General features: G+C 39.1%; 1 long non-coding RNA gene across 1 annotated transcript; it reads left to right on the top strand.

Moving 5' to 3' along the window:
• The first annotated feature begins 440 nt into the window (after positions 1-440).
• LOC107079665 (uncharacterized) lies at positions 441-3,791 on the top strand. Its single transcript, XR_001480597.2, has 3 exons — positions 441-524; positions 1,448-1,528; positions 3,673-3,791. It is a non-coding gene; the product is annotated as an uncharacterized lncRNA (long non-coding RNA).
• The last annotated feature ends 323 nt before the right edge of the window (positions 3,792-4,114 follow it).

Below are 4,114 nucleotides of genomic sequence, written 5' to 3'. Positions count from 1 at the left end.
CGTAATCTTCCTATGCATTCCCACAAAAAAAAGTGCCCACTTCAAAAGAGATGCTGTGCACCGGTGAACTGAAAGGCTAATAAAAAGCTTGTTTTTTCCTGAAGTCTCCTCCCCTTTCACTTAGCCTTTACAAGCCCTTATGAGCAACCCCTGTGTTAGAAACAAACCAAACCCCCCTTTCTTTATCTGCAGAACACGTCGCCCAGTGGAAAACAGTTACAATACATTCTGTTTGCAATGTTAATTTCCTTCATTTAAACACATATTTTAGCATAATTAGCGGGAGCGAGACAATCTGCTGCTAATTGATTCTGCGTTCGGGCAGCTGATTGGCATTCAGGAGAGCTTTTTCTCTCTCTCACTCGAACACAAGAGGGTGAAGGGCTGGCTTTCTTTATTAATGAGGACCATCTGTGCCGATGCACAGCAGAGGAGAGAAGGGGGGGGAGGTTAGCGGAAAATGAAAATGACCTGAGAACGGAATATCGAGTACTGAAAGGTAAAGGGCGCCTACACACCTCGAGGTGAGCGCTTGTAATGGCCGTCGGCGTCCCAGCGCCTTTGAGGCGAGCTGGACAAAGATTCTGGTCGCTTACCTTCTGGTCCTTCGTCCTCTTTTATCTTTCAGCTGCTTTGCTCGAAATCTTTGAACTTTTCTTTATCTGTGAGCTGAAGAACCCAGATAAGTGCAAGCAGATGTCCTCCCTTTTTAAATGAATGAGGGAGCTCTAGGCACAGAAACTTGATCTGCGGCGTGAACGTTTCCAAAAGTACGCTTGCATTCCCCCCACCTTTCGAAAAATAAACTGCAAACAAGCACCACTTGACAGATCTGGTGGAGGAAAGGGCACCAAGCTACTTGCTCACGGATGCCTTCAAAATCTGGCAGAAGTAACGCCACAAGATAAAACCGCGTTCACGTCTTCACATTCCCTTCAGGGCTTCGGCGGTTTTTAACACGCGGGTTCATTTTATTTCAAAAGCAGAAGCTAAGTTAGGTTATTTATTGGGGATGCTCATTTTCAATAGCATATTTGTGTGACTGTCCCTCCAAAGAAATTAATACAAGCAATGTAGAAAAGTAATTTCTCCCTTCATTAATAGCACTGGTATAATAAGTCATTAATCTGCGGGAGAAAAAAAATCAATTTCATGAACTACTGTAGGTTAAAATAAATGACATTTTATAGAAATAACTCTGGGGGGAGGGGATTTAAATTCTGAAATTAATGGATACTTTATAAGGACGGGGATCAACTCCAGTTATTTATCAATCCGTTAATGCACAGCACTGCATCTCAATTTTCCACATGAGCTGCCTTCAATTCGGTGCACAAGAGCACGCCGAAGATTGTAGAATATAGTATTTTATAGTTTCCCCGAACTGACAGTGCACCGCCGAGAAGCGATGACAATAATTTCATTTGTTTAATTCTTTTCACTACAGTTAAAGACTCCAAGCAGCTTTGAAAAGGAGCACCAGTCGGCTACCCCTGCTACTAAACTCGGAGCCTTCCCGACCGTGCAGGTATATTAATCCGCTGTGATTTGAGTCCTGTTGCTGCCATAATGTCTTGGTACAAGTCCTGCTGTTTTCGACCATAAAGTGATAGATAAAAAAAACGGACGTGGGACAGTCATTGTTAATCCTCTGTTCTTCTAGGTAGTGCTAATTGCATTCAGAAGTCCAAAAGATCAGCGCGAGCATCATTTTTAAATAGTAATAACGTCTACACAGTGACCACAAGGCATGCAACTTTGGCTACTTATTTTTAATTTTCTCCTTGTTTGATATCCCTGTATCAACTCTTCCCTCACAAGACATAATTTGTGGGGACAAAGGACTCCCAGAGCTGCCTGCAGGGAATACTCGGTTAGTTAGCATTCGGAGAGACGCAACACCTATAAAGTATCATATACAGGAATCATGTACAGTAACCGTGTACCTTAGCAAAGAGATTAAGAAGAATTAGAACAAGGATGCCGGTCCTTAATTCCAGCCTTTGTAATTCCACAGGTGCCACATTCTGTCTGTTATGTAACATAGGAGTAAGAGGTTGCAATTAAAATAGCTGGATGTCCTTAGCAGTAACTGGAACATTGAAGTGGGCATTTTTACATTACAAAGAGTCTTAATGTTGGTAATGTAGCTTATGTGGCAGAAGGTCTGGTCACCTGAAGGCGAACCCCTGTTGACCTGTAATCTTGGTAGGAGGTTGGTGCCACTTTTAAGAGCTCTCTTGGAAGGAAAATATGTGCAGTGAATCTGATACTTGCACACAATAAGGAACAGTAGTCATCTGCATTAATGAAGGGCTTAGATGTGTATTAGTTTTCATAATAGCTAACTGTTAAATGCAAAATCCAGATATGCACAAAGTACAGTAGAAGTCAACAGTCACAATAAAAATTAAAAAAGAAAGCAGGTCTTATCGACTGGGGAAAAAAAAGCTCATTTACATTTAAATAGATACAGACCGAGGAACTGGGGACGAAAAAAAACAAATATTTGCATCTGATTTAGATGAGATTATAAACTCCTGAAAAGAAATATATACTTTAGAAAGTTCTAAGACAATGCTGTTTTGCTAACAGCTTAACAAGAAACTTCAAAGACATGTTGACTCTGTGCTTTGATTAAACCCTGCAGTCCTAGAGAAACACATTATGTCATTTATAAAACAGTCTGCAACGATTATCCATGCAGTACTTAATTCGCTTTGCTTTATTGATTTATACTTATCAGTAGAAAAAGTTACCTATAGGTATTTAGTGGGTATATTAAAGTATTGTTTTTATTTTGCATATGATCATTTTTACACAAAACGGTTTTAGGCCAAATTCATAATTATAGAAATACTTATTCAGACAACAATAAAACTGCAAATATTTCAAGTCCTGAGAAAGGCAACCTGAAGAATGTGGTAAGACTTGGTATTAATCCTCGGGTTAAGGAGAGAGAGAAAAGGAGTTTTTTTTTATTAAAACAAGATCAACTTTTGTGTAATATAATATTCAATGTTTTCAGTAAAGGTGTTTGACCAAGAGACTGCTCATGTTAAGTTGCCCTAAAAACTGGTATCCTGATATCCAATTGATATCCAGATCCGTGTGAAATGAATTTGTTAACAAAATATATATTTTGCCAAAACAGCATTTCCCAGAATCTTTAACGGGATTCTAATAAATCCTCTTCAAATCACAGATTGTGCTGATTGTATCAAAATGATAGAATTTGACAGTTTTCCTCACACAAAGTAATAATACATGGCAACTCTTCTGATGGTGCATAGGGCTCATTTGATTAGCCTGGCCCAACCAACAGCATCAGCCTGAAATAATGCTAAAACCTAAAGTAACCCATCTCCCATTTTCATTTGAAGCACTGCTCTGTTGTCAGTCAGAAAGTGTGGACTATCAATAAAACAGAACAAAAAAGAGAACTTATTTATAATCCAGCTGAAGCTTAGCTCTCCGTTTGGCTTCACGATGCTCTAGTGTGTATTGATCAGTCTTCGAGTGCTCTTTGCAGCAACACAAACCTGATGTCCTATTGGTTTTGTTGAAAGTGAGGGTTCAGATCCAGTTAAAAACACGTGCTCATCTAAAATCCAGAATGCTGCAGAAAACAGCATGCCATTGACAGTTTTTATTTAATTTATTTCATTTTAGTACCACCAGAAGCAGAATTAACCCACTTCGAGGAATCCCAGAACACCTAACTGGATATTACGGAACAAAGTAATTGACATGTAAAATTTCTGTCAGCTGTCTCGGTAGTGTCTTGTAAATAAGAGAAAGAGGGAACTATCGCAGCTGTTTCATGTGAGGTTGTGGCTAATGGACTGTATGATCATAAACAAGCCACTTGCTCAGTTGCTTGTGTTAATTGTTATGGTAAAGAGGGTCATGGAAATATTGATTTATTTTATTTTATAGGGACAGCTTCAACTTGTTTTTTTTTTTATTCAGCCCAGAATAGAGGTGGACAACATGGTTAAAAACAAAGTGTTAGCACCTTACTTTCAGCAATGTCGTATTACAGACAGTTGCATGAATGTACACATATACTGGGGAATGCGAAGAGGTCAGTTATGGATTTATATGTAAGAAA

This window comes from Lepisosteus oculatus, chromosome 29 (assembly GCF_040954835.1).
Source record: "Lepisosteus oculatus isolate fLepOcu1 chromosome 29, fLepOcu1.hap2, whole genome shotgun sequence".
NCBI lineage: Eukaryota > Metazoa > Chordata > Actinopteri > Semionotiformes > Lepisosteidae > Lepisosteus > Lepisosteus oculatus.
The sequence above is the reverse complement of the archived record's forward strand: the minus strand, read 5'-3'. Positions and strand labels throughout refer to the sequence as shown.